Source organism: Octopus bimaculoides, chromosome 6, assembly GCF_046866305.1.
Source record: "Octopus bimaculoides isolate indiv1 chromosome 6, ASM4686630v1, whole genome shotgun sequence".
Taxonomy (NCBI): domain Eukaryota; kingdom Metazoa; phylum Mollusca; class Cephalopoda; order Octopoda; family Octopodidae; genus Octopus; species Octopus bimaculoides.
In genome coordinates this window covers 13,611,743-13,622,483 of record NC_142933.1, presented here as the reverse complement: position 1 = coordinate 13,622,483, position 10,741 = coordinate 13,611,743, and the positions used below count along the sequence as shown (strand labels likewise).

Here is a 10,741-nt window from a genome sequence, read left to right as displayed (position 1 = left end):
TCTCTTCAGAAATACCAAGTTTCATATGTAAAGTAGACTTTCTGGGTGTGCAGAATCAATGCACACATAAACAGTATATATATATATATATATATATATATATATATATACATACACACATACATACATACATACATACATACATACATACATACATACATAATACATACATATGTCTGTTTGTGCATTGATGTTGTTTGGGCATAAACGCAAGCACGCGGAGGCTTAAGCACACGTGTGTGTATGTACGTTTGTATGAATGTAAATATGTACATGTGCATGTATGTATAATAGACATGAATGTTTGTATGTATGCACGTATGTATACTGTTTTTGTATTGACCACAAGCAAAACACGAATTTGACACAAGTGTGACAAAATTTAAGAGAACAATAAGAGTGAAGAAAGCGCTACGACCGAAGAAAGAAAGAAGAAGAAGAAGAAGAAGAAGAAGAAGAAGAAGAAGAATAAGAAGAAGAAGAAGAAGAAGAAGAAGAAGAAGAAGAAGAAGAAGAAGAAGAAGAAGAAGTCCGATAACACAAGTTGTTTAGCAAGGTTGTCTAGCAGTTGGGTGGAGGCCATTTTGCTTAAAGAACAGTGACCACATTCTGAGTCAGTTAAACATGAACTCGGATAATTACCCAAACCCTAAACCTGATTGGTACCATATCACTGCAAGTTACTATATAAGAGACATATTTTTTCAAGCAACTCAGTCAGACATAGAGAGGTTACCAGTCTGTTGTGATAACGTTATTGCAAGCAATTTATTTTAATTCTCCGGTTTTACAGGGTATAAAAATTATAACAATGGAGTTTCGTGTTGCAGCCGCCGTTCTCTTGATCGCAGTGTCAGCAGTTTTTTGTGAAGATATCATGACTTTGTGTAAAAATACAGAAATAAGAGTCGGTTCACATTTCGTTCGATCACCGAGAAACTGCAGTGAGTTCTTTTCATGTAACTATGTATATACTGACGCACAGGCATGCGGAAAAGGCACGGTGTTTTCGCAGGCACAGCAGGTCTGCGTGAGAAAGAACAGCCAGTATGATGACTGCAACCGTCAGGTTTCTGGAGGGAAATTCAGTAAGTTTCTTTTTTTTCTTTTTTTTTTTTTTTTTTTTTCTTAAAAACAGTGGAGGCGCAATGGCCCAGTTGTTAGGTCAGCGGACCCGCTGTCATAGGATCGCGGTTTCGATTCCCAGACCGGGCGTTCTGAGTGTGTGTTTATTGAGCGAAAACACCTAACGCTCCACGAGGCTCCGGCAGGGGATGGTGGCGAACCCTGCTGTACTCTTTCACCACAACTTTCTCTCACTCTTACTTCCTGTTTCTGTTGTGCCTGTAATTCAAAGGGTCAGCCTTGTCACACTGTGCCACGCTGAATATCCCCCTAGAACTACGTTAAGGGTACACGTGTCTGTGGAGTGCTCAGCCACTTGCACGTTAATTTCACGAGCAGGCTGTTCTGTTGATCGGATCAACTGGAACCCTCGACGTCGTAAGCGACGGAGTAACAACAACAGAATAATAATAACAACAATAAAAGCAGCAACAGCCACAACAGCAACAATAATGATGGTGATGGACCTTCCCGTCGAAAATGATGTACATGTTTTCAGTTTCTTTGCCGAACAGTTTGCACAAATAATTCGTTTATAGTGATCAAAAGTATGTGCTGTACAAGAGTTCACTGCCTCCGTCAAATCGACGTTGCCTCAACAACAGATGCATGGTTTACCACACATCAAGTGTTGAAGCGTTTGCCGATCAACGTGAGATGAAGTGCTTTGCTCAAAAACACAACGCACCACCTAGTCTAGGAATTGAAACAGCGATCTCGAGATCCTGAGTACAACACCTTAACCATTGGGCCATAGTAGTAATAATAATAATAATAATAATAATAATAATAATAATAATAATAATAATAATAATGATGATGATGATGATGATGATGATGATGATGATGATGATGATGATGATAATGCCAGGATGCAGTACCAGGAAGTGGCTCTCATGGCTTCTGATTTTAATTGATTGGAAGTGTTACCACGTGCATTGTTTTGTCTTGGTATAAAAGATGGGCTACAGCAAATATTCTGCTCAATACCACAGATTTGCTTGTCAGTTGTTTGACTTTAACCAGTTGGGAATGTCCCTTGGTTGCTGACGATATGTGCATCTCTGATCACAAGCAAAAGTAGTGGGGGACTATCATAGCCACGTGTTAAATGGAATTCTTTGGGGTTTGGATAATTAACCTTTGAAAACATCATCATCATAATAATAATAATAATAATAATAATAATAATAATAATAATAATTATTATTATTATTATTATTATTATTATTATTATTATTGAGTGAGACATCAGTGCATGTCATCAAAGTGACACTGGAGTAAAATATACGAAGCCCAGTATACCCATCATGAATACCTACCTGATAAGGGTTGACCAGACACATGCATCACAACCATATGTTGGCGGCATGTTGATCTCATATCAAGACAAATAGTGCATGACTTTGCAGATGGGGCCCAGTTAGAATTTTGTTCAGATCGAGTAGCCCCCTCCTGTTCAAAAAACCCCTCAATAAGGATTGTTTAAGGATGTTGAATGAAACATCCACATTTCCACAAGCGAATAATTCAAACCCGAAAGAATTCCTTTCAACACATAGCTATGATGCTCACCCACTACTTCTACTCGTGATCAGAGATGCACATATCGTCAGGAACCGAAGGACATAATAAGTTTAAACAACTGACAAGTAAATCTGTGGTATTGACAAAACAATGCCCATGATAACACTTCCAAGCAGTTGCGTTGAGAAGCCATTAGAAGCACTGCCTGGTACTGCATCAGGGCATATTATTATTATTATCATCATCATCATCATCATCATCATCGTCATCATTATTATTATTATTATTATTATTATTATCATTATTATTATTATTACCTCCACTTTAGCGAAGGCGGAGGTATTGCCTTCAGTCTTTTTGTTTGTTTGCTTGTCCGTGACAAGATATCTCAAGAACTGCGGGATGGATTCGAATGAAACTTTCAGGGATGTTTGGCCTCGTGACTGGCACGAACTGATTCAATTGTGGGTCCTATCCGCTACAAGACAAGGATTCTGGATTATTTGTTATATTCACTTTGCTTTACATGAAGTATTACGATCTTACGTTCACTTTCAAGTCCTTCTCTGATTATCTCCTTTGGAAGCACGTTCATAGTGGTTTCCACGGAAGCTATGGCGGCGTTGCTGTTTCTAAAGTTTATTCTCGTTTCTGTATTATTAATTTTACTCGCGTCTCTATCTTAGTAGAAACTGATGGATAAAGAAATCAAACTACATAAACAAACAGCAGTAAAACCGTTCAGAGATTAAATAACACTAACATATTCAGTAACACTAATAGATTTAATTTTTAGTTTTACAATTTTTAGTTTAAACATTTTTGAATATACCGCTCCTGTTTAAAACTTCTTACCTACTTGACGATTGCATTTCTAGTTCTGCCTTGAAAGAAGCTTTACTTCTTGGACTCACGTTTTTGTGCGCAACGATGTCGTTAAACTTCCGTTAGTAGCACCGTATGCAAGTCTTTTCCGTTTCCTTTCATACACGGATAAATTTTTTACTATAGACCTTAATGGTCATAAAGACGTTATATCAATGAATAGACTAGAAAAAGGCCTTCTTAGAGAAAACTATCCTTGTTCCCACTGCAGCCCACACACACAGCATTACAAACACGGCCCATACACTCACCATCACATTCCATGACTACCACTGGGATCGATCAGATACAAGAAAAGGCTTCGGTATTATTATTTTTCCAGTTCTTTTACTTAATTTTTGAGAGCAGTCGAGTTCATTTTTAGTATTGAGAGTTTGTGAGAGCAGTCGAGTTTATTTAAGATATTCTCATTTTAAAAATCATCTCTGGCTAATCGTTGAGAGGACATTGGTGTTGCCTTGGCGGAGGTTTGCGCTTTCTGAGTGCTCTGGTTGTTACTACTACTACTACTACTACTACTACTACTACTACTACTACTACTACTACTACTACTACTACAATAATAATAATAATAATAATAATAATTATTATTATTATTATTATTATTATTATTATTATTATTATTATTATTATTATTACAAATGCTGCGAGATGGCAGAGTCGTTAGCACGCTGGACGAAATGCTTAACAGTATTTCGCCCAGAGCTACGGTTTGAGTTCAAATTCCGCCGAGGTCGACTTTGCCTTTCATCCTTTCCAGGTCGATAAATTAAGCACCAGTTGCGTACTGGAGTCGATGTAATCGACTTAATCCCTTCCCTCAAATTTGAAACCTTGTGCATCTAGTAGAAAGGATTACTACTACTACTACTACTACTACTACTACTACTACTACTACTATCATCATCATTATCGTCATCATGGAGACGGCCTGCCGGTAGAATCGTTAGCATGCCGGACAAAATGAGCATCCTTTTCATTCCAGAGGCACAAGCATCAAATGTTAATTGACAAAATGGTAATATAGAATTGTAAGATAATACAGATTTGACCTGGATAGATTACCAAAGGACCAACACAAACAGACCAGAAAACCATGATTATCTAAGGAGTGTCAGATAACACCACAACATTAATCTATGGCAGTATGAGACGACGGAATCACTAATAACTGGGACACAGTGTTTGGGAAATGTTAACATAAAACGAGGGATATTTCAGGGGAACAGTGTGCCGCCGATTTTATCCACCATAGCTCTCATTTACTTGTATATTACCAAAGGTAAAGCGTCAGCGATCAGTGGAGTAGCATAGGAAAGCTGACCCTTCTACTCTATATGAATGTTTTGAAGTGGATCATTAAAAATGAGGAATTGTTGGACCGTCTAGTAATTAGTATTTTAAAAACATATTCGAATGGAGTTTGAACTACAAAGTACGCAGTATTAATTTTGAAGCGAGGAAAAGTGGTCCAATGTGAAGGTATACAAATACGAGGAAGTGGAGGAATGAAAGAATGTGAAGAGAGCTCAGGTTATAAATATCTGTGTGTGTTAGAGGATGACGGAATCAATACAGTGGAAAATGAAAGATGGGATTTTAACGAGAGTACAAATAGATGATAAAGAGAATATTAAAGTCATAGTTGAATGATGGTAAGAAAATCGGCAAAATATTCAAGAGTAGCACCTCCTATTAGATATGGTGCAGGTTTATATATACATATATATATAGGGAGAATTCACAAAAAAAAACAACAACAGACGAAGACAGGTGGTGTTGAAAACAAATATATGTATTAGTATAACGCTCGGAAATTGAGAATGTCTTTAACGTTTCGAGCCTACGCTCATATATATATATATATATATATATATATATATATATATATGTGTGTGTGTGTGTGTGTGTGTGTGTGTGTGTGTGTGTGTGTGTGTGTGTGTGTGTGTGTGTGTGTGTGTGTATACACATATATATATATATATCCGTTACTGTAGTTATCGTTTCTATCCTAAATTTTTCATCCTACTGACATGTTGTGGTCCTTTACTTTTAGTTCTCTTTTGTTCATCATTTCAGTGATAATCCCTGTATCACAAGCACGCATATCTAGACAAGAAGTTCCAAGGATTTTAAAATCTTCGGATTTAAAACACGCCGAAACTACGTCTGTGTTCATGTCTTATTGGCTGACGAGTGCTTTCCCATGCTTATATATATATATGTGTGTGTGTGAGTGTGTGTGTATGAGTTCGTTTGTGTGCGCGTATGTGTTTGTGTGTGTGTTTGTGTGTGTGCGCTGTATATTAGACATCATTACTTTTATAACAAGTGTAGAAAAGTTCTTATTCACTATGCCGCTGACACATTAATAATTCAAACAAATAGTATAAACAGTTTATGATATATTTATATATATGTGTGTTTGGTGGTGGGGCTACGAGCATAATTATAATCGACTGAAGGTGAGTATGACTTGTGAGCATCTACCATGTTTTCGCTCGTTGTGGTTGATGTGATTATTGTCGCAATCAAATATAGAACACTCTTTGCCTTCGCAAAATACACGCTTCGAAACTACGACGATGTGACGACCAGAAAGGGGGAAAAAACCCACCAATACTCAACTGGTTGGAATCTCCTCTGTGCACACTGGCCTAACGTGTAACCATCAGCTCCATTAATGGAAACCATCATCTACTGATCCTCAGACTAACCCGTTAAACCGTAGGCCGTGCACTTTACTAAAATCTACACTCTCAAGCACACACTCACACACACACACACACACATTCATACGCACACACAACACACACATACACCATCAAACACATATATAATTTAGTGTATGGGAAAATATGTTCTTCGAAACTGTTTTATATTGGGTTGTCCGGAATGTTCTTGCCGATTTTTAAAGGAAAGAAAAAGGTCAATAAATACTTGCCATTACATTTTTAATCAACCAAATATGAACCATTTTGTTGCACAATGCGTCTCCATCCTTCCTTAAACTTGAAAATACCCTCTTCCCAGAAGTGATGTGGTTTCATGGCAAATAAGTCGAAAGGTAAGCTACTATAAATCGGCACGAACTTTCCAGCCAACCCAATACATAGTGAACATATACTATAACGATATACAAGCATGGGCGTAGGAGTGGCTGTGTGGTAAGTAGCTTGCTTACCAACCACATGGTTCCAGGTTCAGTCCCACTGCGTGGCGTCTTGGGCAAGTGTCTTCTACTATAGCCTCGGGCCGACCAAAGCCTTGTGAGTGGATTTGGTAGACGGAAACTGAAAGAAGCCCGTCGTATATATGTATATATATATATATATATATATATATATATATATATATATATATATATATATATATATATATATATGTATGTATGTATGTGTGTGTATATGTTTGTGTGTCTGTGTTTGTCCCCTTAACATCGCTTGACTTGACAACCGATGCTGGTGTGTTTAGGTCCCCGTAACTTCGTGGTTCGGCTAAAGAGACCGATAGAATAAGTATTATGTTTCCAAAGAATAAGCTCTGGGGTCGATGTGTTCGACTAAAGGCGGTGCTCCAGCATGGCCGCAGTCAAAATGACTGAAACAAATAAAAGAACAAAAGGGAGGAAAAAGTGTGTTTTCGGAGATTTTATTAATATTTTATCAATATACTTTCTCTTCAGATGATCCCCTCTGTAATACACACCCATCTGGGAATAACATTGACCCTCAAAGCTGCCATAGGTATGTTCCCTGTTTCAACCGTACTTCATACCCTTCCATGGCTTGCCAATCTGAGCTTTACTTTGACGTCGAAAAACAAAAGTGTACCGAAGAAATTCAATCAAGATGCAAACATCAATGTAAGTATTTGCTTTTCCATCCATTTTACCATATATTTTTCTAGTAGTATTATTTCTGTAATTTCGTAGTCTGGAAATTTCTTGATTTCTGGAATTTCTGTAACGTTTCTGATTAATAAAACAGAAATTAGACAACTTCTCTGTGATTCCATTCATTTTACCTCCAAACCTTTGTATCTACGAGGGAGAGCAAAATAGAATTTTCAGACAATTATTTTTTACTCAAAATTATTATCGGAATCAACAATGTATGTCCTATAGAAATTGCCGTCTGATATAGAAACCACTGATTCTTTTAAAGTTAATTCTTACATTCCAACGCTTTTCCCAACATTTCTTAAGGCTCCATTAAATTGTTTTAATATACAAGGTTGGACAAAAGTCACCAGACAGTAAATCAAAACCATTCAATTACAAGATTTATTTATGTTTAACAACTGAATGGATTTAATAAAAGCATCTCAATATGAAATGTTAAAAAAATTGATTAAACTGAAGCCCTTCTTGAGCGGCACATTTTTCTGTTCGAATCAATACAGAATTACAAATAGTATTTATAGAATTCTGATTTACTGTCGGTTGACTCTTGGCCAACCCTGTATATTTAACTTCTGAATTACAAAGCATCCAGTTCCCATTTCAGAGAGTTTACGACAGTGTTTATTTCAGAAGGGCTCAAATTAATATTGGAGAACAACCACTTCTCTTTCAGAACAAACTATATATGCAAATAAAAGGAACAGCCATGGGCACCATAGTGTCCACAACATATAATAATGTATATTTAGTACTCAGGAATGCAGTTACTTCCCATGAATTTACATTATTTTATGAATTTTGTATTATACCCAGGTTTCATGATAATAATATAAGTTGGTTACTTTAAGGCAGCTAACTGGCAGAATTGTTACCGCGCCGGGGAAACTGCTTAGCGGCATGTCGTCTGTCTTCACCTTCTAAGTTCACGGGGGTCTAATTTGCGCTTCATCATTTCAGAGCCGATAAAATAAGAACCACTTAAACACTGGGGTCGATATAATCAATTTATCTCCTTTCTCAAAAATTCTGACCTTATGCCAAAATTTGAAACTATTTTGTTTCCATTTTTTCTTTTTTTGGTTCTTAGATTTTCCATATGTAATAATTTTTTTAACACTGAATGTTAAATGTGACAACGTTTAAATCTTATAAATGACAAAATTTAATCTATTTACATTTCAGAAATGGTTTCCAGATTCAGAAATGATCACCCCAGGCGATTTTTTCTTTTGAACTAACAGTTTTCAAAGAACCGGTGATAAAAAATTCCGTATTTTCAAAGCAATAAAAATATTTTATAGCAATGTTCAGCGTTTTGTCTTCTGTGTTCACAGCTTTTCTCTTGCTTCCAGTGGAATAATGCTTCAGGAGAAATGTTGATTGCTTCAGATTATCTCCCCTTCTCATTGAGGGTCGACTGTAATTGCCTCTAAGCGCTTCATGCTCTTACCTTGTATGACATTTGATATTCGCTTTTTGTCCCTACATAAGTGTTGTGTGTGTGCGTCTGCGCTTGCGGGCGGACGTGTAATTGTGTACAGAGTATTCGGGATAAATTTGACAGTTTCTATAAAAGGAAACGAAAACAATATTTCATCCATAATTAAAAGTATTTTTAAAAATCAAAAAATATCAAATAAATATTTGCTGGTATTTAATAGTTTATTCAAAGTAGTGGTACCCAGCTTCCAGTATGTCCTCAAGACGGTTCTGGAGCATGGTGCATGCGTTCCTCACCGTGTCCCTGGGAAGATTTTCGAACACCTCCTTCCTGTCTCAGGCAGAAGTGTTGGCGGCTTTCTCAACCGCTCTCCACTCATAGTAACCCATAAGATTACAATCAGAGAAATTAGGAGGCCGGAAATTGGTGGTGTTGAAGTCATTAACATTTTCCAAGAATCATTTTCTGCCTCTTTCCGGTGATATGGTGAGGAGCAGAATCCTTCTGCTCCATATATTGCCTCCCAGCAGCAACCCTCGTCAGTCAAGGATTGACCACAGCCTCCAGCAGTCTCACATAGCCGTCTGGATTGAGTCTAAGGTCCCGTTCAAAGTTTTTGGACTGCATGACGTTCCCTTGATAGGTGACACTCGAAGACCATCACAGTTTGGGGGAACTTGGTTATAGTGATATCCATACCACGTCGTTCAGCCTTTAAAATGTTAACAGAGCATTAAGCAGCAATCATGAAAATCGGTATTTTGACACCCAGCACAAATCATCATTACACAGGTAATTCTTTTCCAATATTCAATTGTCTATATGTCCACCATATCAACTAAGTATTTCTCAATTACAATGTTTATCTTTATGCTCTCCAACGCCGTTGAATGATCAGCAATACATCAAGCTGTTTCTGGAAAAGGAGACATAAAGTTGCCGAATTTACTCAGAACGCCTTCTATGTATGTATGTATGTATGTATGTATGTATGTATGTATGTATGTATGTATGTATGTATGCATGTATGTATGTATGCAAGCTTATATACTAACGTCCCACACGAGTTAGGAATTGAAGCTGTTAACTTCTGAATTACAAAACATCCAGTTCCCATTTCAGAGATATTCCTGATAGTGTTTATTTCAGAAGTGCTCAAATTAATATTGGAGAACAACCACTCCTCTTTGATAACAAACTATATATGCAAATAAAAGGAACAGCCATAGGGACCAAAGTGTCCACAGCATATGCAACACTCGTTATGGGATACCTAGAGGCAAAACAAATTTCCCAACTTCAGGAAACGTTCAGTCACGACTTCGTCTCCTACGTTAATAACAACTGGAAGCGTTACCTAGACGATTGCTTCATCTTCTGGGATTAAAACCAAGAAGACCTGCAAAGATTCATTCCTTTCCATGATAAACAGGCTTCGTGAAGTAATACAATTTATCATGGAATGAACTAGAAAGGAACTACAATTTCTGGATATCCTTATCATCAAAGAAGAAGAAAATATCAAAACAGACCTACTTTGCAAACCAACAGACTCACACCAATACTTAAATTTCCGATCAGCACACCCCTCACATACCAAAAGGAACATTCACTTTAACGTAGCAAGATGCATTCTTTATTACTAACAATAAATTGGTCATTCGTAATCAAATTAATGACTATTAATTCAAAAGGACTGTAAGAAGTGAAGACGACCAATTTGTTGTAAATAATAAACAATTATCAAATTCCTAATCTCCATTTTCTTTTCTTCTTTTAAATGTATATAAACTATGTGTGTGTGTATGTGTTTGTGTGTAAGTGTGTTGAATAAAACGAGACAACAAAGCCAAGGGTAT

The 10,741-nt window shown here is 36.9% G+C and overlaps 1 long non-coding RNA gene across 1 annotated transcript; it reads left to right on the top strand.

Moving 5' to 3' along the window:
• Positions 1–664: 664 nt before the first annotated feature.
• On the top strand, positions 665–8,746 carry LOC149134950 (uncharacterized). Its single transcript, XR_016242177.1, has 3 exons — positions 665–1,088; positions 7,223–7,402; positions 8,624–8,746. It is a non-coding gene; the product is annotated as an uncharacterized LOC149134950 (long non-coding RNA).
• Positions 8,747–10,741: the final 1,995 nt, after the last annotated feature.